The sequence below is a fragment of the Ascaphus truei genome, unplaced genomic scaffold (genome assembly GCF_040206685.1).
Source record: "Ascaphus truei isolate aAscTru1 unplaced genomic scaffold, aAscTru1.hap1 HAP1_SCAFFOLD_251, whole genome shotgun sequence".
In the NCBI taxonomy this organism is placed as follows: Eukaryota; Metazoa; Chordata; class Amphibia; order Anura; family Ascaphidae; genus Ascaphus; species Ascaphus truei.
In genome coordinates this window covers 556,897-568,580 of record NW_027455440.1, presented here as the reverse complement: position 1 = coordinate 568,580, position 11,684 = coordinate 556,897, and the positions used below count along the sequence as shown (strand labels likewise).

At 49.8% G+C, this 11,684-nt stretch overlaps 1 pseudogene; it reads left to right on the top strand.

The window, feature by feature from the left end:
- The first annotated feature begins 7,574 nt into the window (after window positions 1–7,574).
- Window positions 7,575–10,670, top strand: LOC142481319 (uncharacterized; annotated as a pseudogene).
- Window positions 10,671–11,684: the final 1,014 nt, after the last annotated feature.

Sequence of the window (11,684 nt, the reverse complement as noted above, 5' to 3'; positions counted from 1 at the left end):
CCACGCTCTCTCTCTCTCTCACCCACACTCTCTCTCTCTCTCACCCCACACTCTCTCTCTCTCACTCCACACTCTCTCTCTCACCCACACTCTCTCTCTCACCCACACTCTCTCTCTCCACACTCTCTCTCTCACCACTCTCTCTCTCCCACACTCTCTCTCTCCACACTCTCTCTCTCTCTTCCCACACTCTCTCTTCCCCCACACTCTCTCCCCACTCTCTCTCTCTCTCTCGCCCCACACTCTCTCTCTCCCCCACACTCTCTCTCTCCCCCACACTCTCTTTCTCCCCTACACTCTCTTTCTCCCCACACTCTCTCTCTCCCACACTCTCTCTCTCTCCCACACTCTCTCTCTCCCCACACTCTCTCCCTCCCCCACACTCTCTCTCTCTCCCCCACACTCTCTCTCTCTCCCCCACACTCTCTCTCTCTCCCCCACACTCTCTCTCTCTCCCCCCCCACACTCTCTCTCTCTCCCCCCACACTCTCTCTCTCCCCCCACACTCTCTCTCTCTCCCCCCACACTCTCTCTCTCTCGCCCCCACACTCTCTCGCCCCACGCTCTCTCTCTCTCTCACCCACACTCTCTCTCTCTCTCACCACACTCTCTCTCTCTCACCCACACTCTCTCTCTCACCCACACTCTCTCTCTCACCCACACTCTCTCTCTCACCCACACTCTCTCTCTCCACACTCTCTCTCTCTCTCCCACACTCTCTCTCTCTCACACTCTCTCTCTCCCCCACTCTCTCTCTCCCCCTCTCTCTCTCGCCCCCACACTCTCTCTCTCCCCCACACTCTCTCTCTCCCCCACACTCTCTTTCTCCCCTACACTCTCTTTCTCACCCACACTCTCTCTCCCCCACACTCTCTCTCTCCCACACTCTCTCTCTCCCACACTCTCTCTCTCTCCCACACTCTCTCTCTCCCCCACACTCTCTCTCTCTCCCCACACACTCTCTCTCTCGCTCTCTCTCCCACGCGCTCTCTCCCCCACACACTCTCTCTCTCCCCCACACACTCTCTCTCTCCCCCACACACTCTCTCTCTCCCCCACACTCTCTCTCTCCCCCGCACACTCTCTCTCTCCCCCCCACACTTTCTCTCTCCCCCCCACACTTTCTCTCTCCCCCACACTCGCTCTCTCTCCCCCACACTCGCTCTCTCTCCCCCACACTCGCTCTCTCTCCCCCACACTCTCTCTCGCTCTCTCTCTCCCACGCGCGCTCTCTCTCCCACGCGCGCTCTCTCTCCCACGCGCTCTCTCTCCCACGCGCGCTCTCTCCCACGCGCTCTCTCTCTCCCACGCTCTCTCCCCCACGCTCTCTCTCTCTCCCCCACACACTCTCTCTCTCTCCCCCACACTCTCTCTCTCTCTCCCCACACTCTCTCTCTCTCTCCCGCACACACTCTCTCTCCCCCCCACACTCTCTCTCTCCCCCCCACACTTTCTCTCTCCCCCCCACACTTTCTCTCTCCCCCACACTCTCTTCTCTCCCCCACACTCTCTCTCTCCCCCACACTCTCTCTCTCCCCCACACTCTCTCTCTCCCCCACACTCTCTCCCCCACACTCTCTCTCTCCCCCACACTCTCTCTCTCTCCCCCACACTCTCTCTCTCCCCCACACTCTCTCTCTCCCCCACACTCTCTCTCTCTCCCCACACTCTCTCTCTCTCCCCCCACACTCTCTCTCTCCCCCCCCACACTCTCTCTCTCTCTCCCCCACACTCTCTCTCTCTCTCCCCACACTCTCTCTCTCTCCCCACACTCTCTCTCTCTCCCCCACACTCTCTCTCTCTCCCCCACACTCTCTCTCTCTCCCCCACACTCTCTCTCTCTCCCCACACTCTCTCTCTCTCCCCCACACTCTCTCTCTCCCCCACACTCTCTCTCTCCCCCACACTCTCTCTCTCCCCCACACTCTCTCTCTCCCCACTCTCTCTCTCTCTCCCACACTCTCTCTCTCTCGCCCCCACGCTCTCTCTCTCACCCACACTCTCTCTCTCTCTCACCCACACTCTCTCTCTCACCCACACTCTCTCTCTCTCTCACCACACTCTCTCTCTCTCGCCCCCACACTCTCTCTCACCCACACTCTCTCTCTTTCCCCCACACTCTCTCTCTCTCCCCACACTCTCTCTCTCCCCCACACTCTCTCTCCCCCACACTCTCTCTCTCCCCCACACTCTCTCTCTCCCCCACACTCTCTCTCTCTCCCCCACACACTCTCTCTCGCTCTCTCTCCCACGCGCGCTCTCTCTCCCACGCGCTCTCTCCCCCACACACTCTCTCTCTCTCCCCCACACACTCTCTCTCTCTCCCCCACACACACTCTCTCTCTCTCCCCCACACACTCTCTCTCTCCCCCACACACTCTCTCTCTCTCTCCCGCACACTCTCTCTCTCCCCCCCACACTTTCTCTCTCCCCCCCACACTTTCTCTCTCCCCACACTCTCTCTCCCCCACACTCTCTCCCCCACACTCGCTCTCTCTCCCCACACTCTCTCTCGCTCTCTCTCCCACGCGCGCTCTCTCTCCCACGCGCGCTCTCTCTCCCACGCGCGCTCTCTCTCCCACGCGCTCTCTCTCTACCACGCTCTCTCCCCCACGCTCTCTCTCTCTCCCCCACACACTCTCTCTCTCTCCCCCACACTCTCTCTCTCTCCCGCACATTCTCTCTCTCCCCCCCACACTTTCTCTCTCCCCCCACACTTTCTCTCTCCCCCCCACACTTTCTCTCTCCCCACACTCTCTCTCCCCCACACTCTCTCCCTCCCCACACTCTCTCTCTCTCCCCCACACTCTCTCTCTCTCCCCCACACTCTCTCTCTCTCCCCCACACTCTCTCTCTCCCCCACACTCTCTCTCTCTCCCCCCACACTCTCTCTCTCTCCCCCCACACTCTCTCTCTCTCCCCCCACACTCTCTCTCCCCCACTCTCTCTCTCTCTCTCCCCCACACTCTCTCTCCCCCACACTCTCTCTCTCTCCCCCACTCTCTCTCTCCCCCACACTCTCTCTTTCCCCACACTCTCTCTCTTTCCCCCATACTCTCTCTCTCCCCCACACTCTCTCTCTCCCCACACTCTCTCTCTCCCCCACACTCTCTCTCTCCCCCACACTCTCTCTATCTCGCCCCCACACTCTCTCTCTCTCGCCCCCACACTCCTCTCTCGCCCCCACGCTCTCTCTCTCTCACCCACACTCTCTCTCTCTCTCACCCACACTCTCTCTCTCTCACCCACACTCTCTCTCTCACCCACACTCTCTCTCTCACCACACTCTCTCTCTCACCCACACTCTCTCTCTCACCCACACTCTCTCTCTCCCACACACTCTCTCTCTCTCCCACACTCTCTCTCTCTTCCCCACACTCTCTCTTCCCCACACTCTCTCCCCCACTCTCTCTCTCCCCCTCTCTCTCTCTCGCCCCCACACTCTCTCTCTCCCCCACACTCTCTCTCCCCCACACTCTCTTTCTCCCCTACACTCTCTTTCTCCCCCACACTCTCTCTCTCCCACACTCTCTCTCTCTCCCACACTCTCTCTCTCCCCACACTCTCTCCCTCCCCCACACTCTCTCTCTCTCCCCCACACTCTCTCTCTCTCCCCCACACTCTCTCTCTCTCCCCCACACTCTCTCTCTCTCCCCCCCCACACTCTCTCTCTCTCCCCCCACACTCTCTCTCTCTCCCCCCACACTCTCTCTCTCTCCCCCACTCTCTCTCTCTCTCTCCCCCACACTCTCTCTCTCTCCCCCACACTCTCTCTCTCTCCCCACTCTCTCTCTCTCTCCCCCACACTCTCTCTTTCCCCCACACTCTCTCTCTTTCCCCCATACTCTCTCTTTCCCCCATACTCTCTCTCGCCCCCCACACTTTCTCTCTCGCCCCCACACTCTCTCGCCCCCACGCTCTCTCTCTCTCTCACCCACACTCTCTCTCTCTCTCTCACCCACACTCTCTCTCTCTCTCACCCACACTCTCTCTCTCACCCACACTCTCTCTCTCACCCACACTCTCTCTCACCCACACTCTCTCTCTCACCCACACTCTCTCTCTCACCCACACTCTCTCTCTCCCACACTCTCTCTCTCTCTTCCCCACACTCTCTCTCTCCCCCACTCTCTCTCTCCCCCTCTCTCTCTCTCGCCCCCACACTCTCTCTCTCCCCCACCCTCTCTTCTCTCCCCACACTCTCTTTCTCCCCTACACTCTCTTCTCCCCACACTCTCTCTCTCCCACACTCTCTCTCTCCCACACTCTCTCTCTCTCCCACACTCTCTCTCTCCCCCACACTCTCTCTCCTCCCCCACACTCTCTCTCTCTCCCCCACACTCTCTCTCTCTCCCCCACACTCTCTCTCTCTCCCCCACACTCTCTCTCTCCCCCACACTCTCTCTCTCTCCCCCCACACTCTCTCTCTCTCCCCCCACACTCTCTCTCCCCCACTCTCTCTCTCTCTCTCTCCCCACACTCTCTCTCTCTCCCCCACACTCTCTCTCTCTCCCCCACTCTCTCTCTCTCTCCCCACACCTCTCTCTTTCCCCCACACTCTCTCTCTTTCCCCATACTCTCTCTCTCCCCCACACTCTCTCTCTCCCCCACACTCTCTCTCTCCCCCACACTCTCTCTCTCCCCCACACTCTCTCTATCTCGCCCCCACACTCTCTCTCTCTCGCCCCCACACTCTCTCGCCCCCACGCTCTCTCTCTCTCTCACCCACGCTCTCTCTCTCTCTCACCCACACTCTCTCTCTCTCACCCACACTCTCTCTCTCACCCACACTCTCTCTCTCACCCACACTCTCTCTCTCCCACACTCTCTCTCTCTCTCCCACACTCTCTCTCTCTCTTCCCCACACTCTCTCTTCCCCACACTCTCTCTCTCCCCCACTCTCTCTCTCCCCCTCTCTCTCTCGCCCCCACACTCTCTCTCTCCCCCACACTCTCTCTCTCCCCCACACTCTCTTTCTCCCCTACACTCTCTTTCTCCCCCACACTCTCTCTCCCCCACACACTCTCTCTCCCACACTCTCTCTCTCCCACACTCTCTCTCTCTCCCACACTCTCTCTCTCCCCCACACTCTCTCTCTCCCCCACACTCTCTCTCTCCCCCACACTCTCTCTCTCCCCCACACTCTCTCTCTCCCCCACACTCTCTCTCTCCCCCACACTCTCTCTCTCTCGCCCCCACACTCTCTCTCGCCCCCACACTCTCTCTCTCTCACCCACACTCTCTCTCTCTCACCCACACTCTCTCTCTCACCCACACTCTCTCTCTCACCCACACTCTCTCTCTCACCCACACTCTCTCTCTCCCACACTCTCTCTCTCTCTCCCACACTCTCTCTCTCTCTTCCCCACACTCTCTCTTCCCCACACTCTCTCTCTCCCCCACTCTCTCTCTCCCCCTCTCTCTCGCCCCCACACTCTCTCTCTCCCCCACACTCTCTCTCTCCCCCACACTCTCTTTCTCCCCTACACTCTCTTTCTCCCCCACACTCTCTCTCCCCCACACTCTCTCTCTCCCCCACACTCTCTCTCTCACCCACACTCTCTCTCTCACCCACACTCTCTCTCTCCCACACTCTCTCTCTCTCTCCCACACTCTCTCTCTCTCTTCCCACACTCTCTCTTCCCCACACTCTCTCTCTCCCCCACTCTCTCTCTCCTCCTCTCTCTCTCTCGCCCCCACACTCTCTCTCTCCCCCACACTCTCTCTCTCCCCCACACTCTCTTTCTCCCCTACACTCTCTTTCTCCCCCACACTCTCTCTCCCCCACACTCTCTCTCTCCCACACTCTCTCTCTCTCCCACACTCTCTCTCTCCCCCACACTCTCTCTCCCCCACACTCTCTCTCTCCCCCACACTCTCTCTCTCCCCCACACTCTCTCTCTCCCCCACACTCTCTCTATCTCGCCCCCACACTCTCTCTCTCTCGCCCCCACACTCTCTCTCGCCCCCACGCTCTCTCTCTCTCACCCACACTCTCTCTCTCTCACCCACACTCTCTCTCTCTCACCCACACTCTCTCTCACCCACACTCTCTCTCTCACCCACACTCTCTCTCTCCCACACTCTCTCTCTCTCTCCCACACTCTCTCTCTCTCTTCCCCACACTCTCTCTTCCCCACACTCTCTCTCTCCCCCACTCTCTCTCTCCCCCTCTCTCTCGCCCCCACACTCTCTCTCGCCCCCACACTCTCTCTCTCCCCCACACTCTCTCTCTCCCCCACACTCTCTCTCTCCCCCACACTCTCTTTCTCCCCTACACTCTCTTTCTCCCCCACACTCTCTCTCCCCCACACTCTCTCTCCCACACTCTCTCTCTCTCCCACACTCTCTCTCTCCCCCACACTCTCTCTCTCCCCCACACTCTCTCTCTCTCCCACACTCTCTCTCTCCCCCACACTCTCTCTCTCCCCCACACTCTCTCTCTCCCCCACACTCTCTCTCTCCCACACTTTCTCTCTCCCCCACACTTTCTCTCTTTATCCCCCACACTCTCTCTCTCTCTCTGTCCCCCACACTGCAGCAAAGGTTATTCCCACCTTTCTCTTAGGGCAGGGATATCCAAACAATGTAATTCCAGCGCACAGCAAAAAGAGAGTCGGGTTAATAAAAAATAAAATAATTTATTTAAACCGCATTAAAAAAATAGAGGGTGCAACCTTTCAAGGATGAGGTGTGTATGTATATATATGTGTGTGTGTATGTATATACAGTATATGTGTGTGGACTGGGGGCGGGACTAGGTGGCGAGTAGATTTTTTGGTTGGGCGAGTAGATTTTTGGGTGATTTGTCGAACACTGTATATATATATATATATATATATATAGCTTATTGCTGCAGCAAAGGTTATTCCCACCTTTCTCCTAGGGCAGGGATATCCAAACAATGTAATTCCAGCGCACAGCAAAAAGAGAGTCGGGTTAATAAAAAATAAAATAATTTATTTAAACCGCATTAAAAAAATAGAGGGTGCAACCTTTCAAGGATGAGTTGTGTATGTATATATATGTGTGTGTGTATGTATATACAGTGTATGTGTGTGTGTATATATATACTTTTATTTTTAATTATTTTATTTTTTATTAACCCGACTCTCTTTTTGCTGTGCGCTGGAATTACATTGTTTGGATATCCCTGCCCTAGGAGAAAGGTGGGAATAACCTTTGCTGCAGCAATAAGCTTGAGAAGTATACTGTATTATTTATATTTTTTCTTACATTTTCTTTTGAAGATTTTTTGCACCATAATGTATGGCACTTTTTGTTAAACTGTTTTAATTGCTGTGTAGCACAAATCAGGAAAAATGATGTTAATACGGCAGAAACGTCGGTTCCTATTTTAATCAACCAAGTTAAGTCTACTGTAAGCTGTATATTTACCCATTTTTGGACATTAGTGGTGTCAAGTGTGGGGTTTTTGGCCCAGGATTACAGGGGTTAAACCCCATTAGGCCACCCTCTACTCTCACCTGAGAAGCAAGGGGTTAACTGGGCTGGAGTCCAGTAATGTGGTTTTGCCTTGCTTCAGCCATCCAACTGTTTATTCCCCTGTAAAAATTTATTGTTTCTGTTCCAGTGACTGCACCACACAAACACTGGAATCCATCCGGGAGGGCAAGGGTTAATAGTTGAATAGTGATTCTAGCCCTTTGTTTAAGTTACCCTCAAAGATGCCTGCCTACTAAGGAATGCGACCAAATGTTTAGGAAGCTGGAGTGGTTGGTGAGTGTTAAAACTCACACTTACAAACCATAGTATCCTGCCAGACACTCAATTTGGTAGACTGGCCAAACGCCCCTGATTTAGGAGTGGGGCTACAGAATGAGTGACCTTATTAAATATAAGAATATTATGAGATGTCCTCGGCTGAACATGCTATAAGTTACATATGTGTAAGCGGGGGGCCGAGCCGCAAATAATGATTACAGACACCTGCTGTTTAGCAGGTCCTATGAGACAGATATTAATATCTCTCTTAATTTTAGTATTACACTGTAATATTTAGTCTTATTGGGAGCGTCATGCGTGTCGGAATGTATTAATATGGCTCGCGTGCCAGTAAGTTTCACTGAACTGAAGTTATGACGTTATTTAGATAGGAAAAGCAGTTTTTAAACGTCCTTGGGTGGGAGGAGTTTTACTCTGAGGAAAACTGTCAACCTCACCACTGATTTATGAGAGGGGCTGGGTTTAGGTTGTGTTCAATGGGAAATAATTGTATAAGAACCAGGCTCAGCCTATGGCTATTGTCTTTCGTGTCTTGATGATTATGAAGATTGCTGTATGAACTGCCAGTCCAGATGTGACTGTTTCATCATTCCATCTTAAGTGAGTGTCCATATTTTGTCTGTCATTTGTATATCTCGTGTGTTCACCTTTTTCAAGGAATAAATTATATTTTATCATATCTAAGTCTCGTCCAGTTCAACCCAGTTATATTTTGGTGTGTATTATTAATAGCCTGTCTCAAAGCTACCGTCACAAGTGGTCAGATACTCGTGGGATGCCAATGGCTAGCTGGCCCCTTGAGCCACTAAAGGGTTAATATATCACAAAGTACAACAAAAGTTATTTGATAAGAACAATATATGAAGAACATTGATACAGGGAGTAATGTGATTTCTATTACTGGCGTGAGGAGAAAATATTTATTTCCATTTATGAGACATAATTGTAACATGATTAATTGGGGTGTTTTTTTTGCCTTCCTCTGGGTGAATGTAACGATAACAATGTAGCTTTAATTATGTTCAGTATGTTGCACGAGTAGAATTTTATAAAGGTTCAACTCAATGAACATATATCTCTCATCCAAATCTTCTCTGATGCATTGCAATGTTACATTAATACATTTTCTCACCATAGATGTATCTTCAGCACATGACTCGTCTGTGAGCAAGAAGCAACGTAAGAAATGTCCCAAACATCAAATTACATGAGGGGTTAATGGAAATATGTTTTAAGGACTTCAACATTGCATAAGTCTGTATGAGAATTGGAACAAGATTACCAGAAACTCGGCAGAGCATTCCTATACATCAACAGCCTTTTACTAAACTTACAGACACCGCAAGACAAGGAGAGGGTTTAAAGAACAGAGACATGAACCCCTACTGTGGGACATACGGTAATGTTATACCGCAGATAATCCATACAGGGAAGAAATCCTATAACTGCTCTGAATGTGGGAAAAGCTTCAATAAGAAATATCATCTTGTTACACACCAAATAATCCACACAGGGGTGAAGCCTTATAACTGCTCTGAATGTGGGAAAAGCTTCAGTCAGAAATCAAATCTTGTTACACACCAAATAATCCACACAGGGGTGAAGCCTTATAACTGCTCTGAATGTGGGAAAAGCTTCAGTCATTAATCAGGTCTTGTTACACACCAAAGAATCCACACAGGGGTGAAGCCTTATAACTGCTCTGAATGTGGGACTAGTTTCCATGATCAATCAAGTTTTTGTAGACACCAAAGAATCCACACAGGGGAGAGACCCTATAACTGCTCTGAATGTGGGAAAAGCTTCATTAAGAAATCGCATCTTGTTACACACCAAAGAATCCACACAGGCGTGAGACTTTCTAACTGCTCTGAATGTGGGAAAAGCTTCAGTAACAAATGGCTCTTGTTACACACCAAAGAATCCACACAGATGTGAGACCTTTTAACTGCTCTGAATGTGGGAAAAGCTTCAAGCAGAAATCAATTCTTGTTACACACCAAAGAATCCACACAGGGGTGAGACCTTATAAATGCTCTGAATGTGGGGAAAGCTTCTGTCAAAAATCAAGTCTTGTTACACACCAAAGAATCCACACGGCGGAGAAGCCTTATGATTGCTCTGAATGTGGGAAAAGCTTCAGTCGGAAATCGCATCTTGTTACACACCAAAGAATCCACACAAGGGAGAGGCCCTATAACTGCTCTGAATGTGGGAAAAGCTTCAGTCGGAAATCGCATCTTGTTAGACACCAAACAATCCACACAGGGATGACACCCTATAAACTGCCCTGAATGTGGAAAAAGCTTCAGTAAGAAATCACATCTTATCTCGGGAGATCTCAGACTTCTCTGCTGTCGATGCCGGCTCCATTCTTGATCAAAATCTCACTCCTACTCTGTACTCTGAACAGTCACGACTTTGGACTCCTTCCCCCCCTCGTACATAGATACACATTCTCTACTGTTTAAAATGCATTCAATTTGTATTAATTATGGGGTATATTTTAGTGCAATTCACTAAGGCTTCTTCAGGAGTTAATGTGGGTATATCTGTCCCTACCTTCTTTATAGGCACTTCCCTGTTTCTATTGGTTCCCATAAGCGCAATCCAATTGATTGAGAAACATCTTGATGTAATATTTCTCTTCTACATTGAGTTTGTATACTATGTAACATACTTTGTGTATCTGCACTATTCTATATAGATTATAAAATATAACTTGTGTGATTATAGATAACCAGATCTGTGTCTTTAACATTCAGAGATTGGTTATATCTCTATTTAACACTTCTCTTTGCATTAAGTTTATGCTATGGATTCTGTGTTATATTGTACTATTTGGGGTTTCAGTATATTCCCACTGCTATATGTATTACTCTGTGTATTAGATTTTAAGTAAAGAATTGTGCAAATTAAGATAACCCCGATCTGTGTCTTTAATTATTAGACACATTAGACAGTGAATCTCTTTCCCCTCTATATACACTATTTGAGGGACTATATGTGTCTGATTATTTAAGATGTCTTTTTTCAACAAATGTAGTTCATCAATATTTGTTGATTTAAATTCTTTCCTTTACATTCAAATTATGAGTGATATGTGTGATTTAAGATATTCCTATCTATGTCTTTATTTATTAGACATAAATGGACTATATATCTTTCTTTATTAAATTCAGTGTGATTTAAGATATTCCTATGTCTTTATTTATCAGACATAGATGGACTATATATCTTTCTGAGGTTCGTTACTGTATTAAATTCAGTGTGTGATTTAAGATAATCATTCTTTGTCTCTAATTAGATATGTCTTTCTATACATATACTGTATAAGTGATACTTATTCCTAATGGGGATAGTAACATTCTCTATTGAATATATTCATCCTTTCTTTAAGGGTGTAATTTCCAATAAGCTGCCACTCTTACAGTAGTTTGTGAATTAAACCAACTTTATTCTAAGTAGTGATACCATGTTAAATATGCATCAAATTGTCTGCCCTTTATTAACATGGCTGCAAAGTAACAGTATATACCCAGCGGAGTTTGTATTGATTTATATGTATGGGACAAGGAATCAGATGGTGGTTACAGTATGTTATGATATAACAGTAAATCCTTCTCCTGAATGTATACTGATTATTGTTAGGAGTACCAATTACATTTCAGTGCACAGTATTACAACTGTCACACACACGATGCACAGCTATCTCTCACTCCCTGACACACACACGATGCACAGCTATCTCTCCCTGTCACACACACACACGATGCACAGCTATCTCTCACTCCCTGACACACACACACGATGCACAACTATCTCTCACTGTCACACACACACGATGCACAGCTATTTCTCACTATCACACACACACGATGCAAAGCTATCTCTCCATGTCACACACACACGATGCACAACTATCTCTCACTGTCACA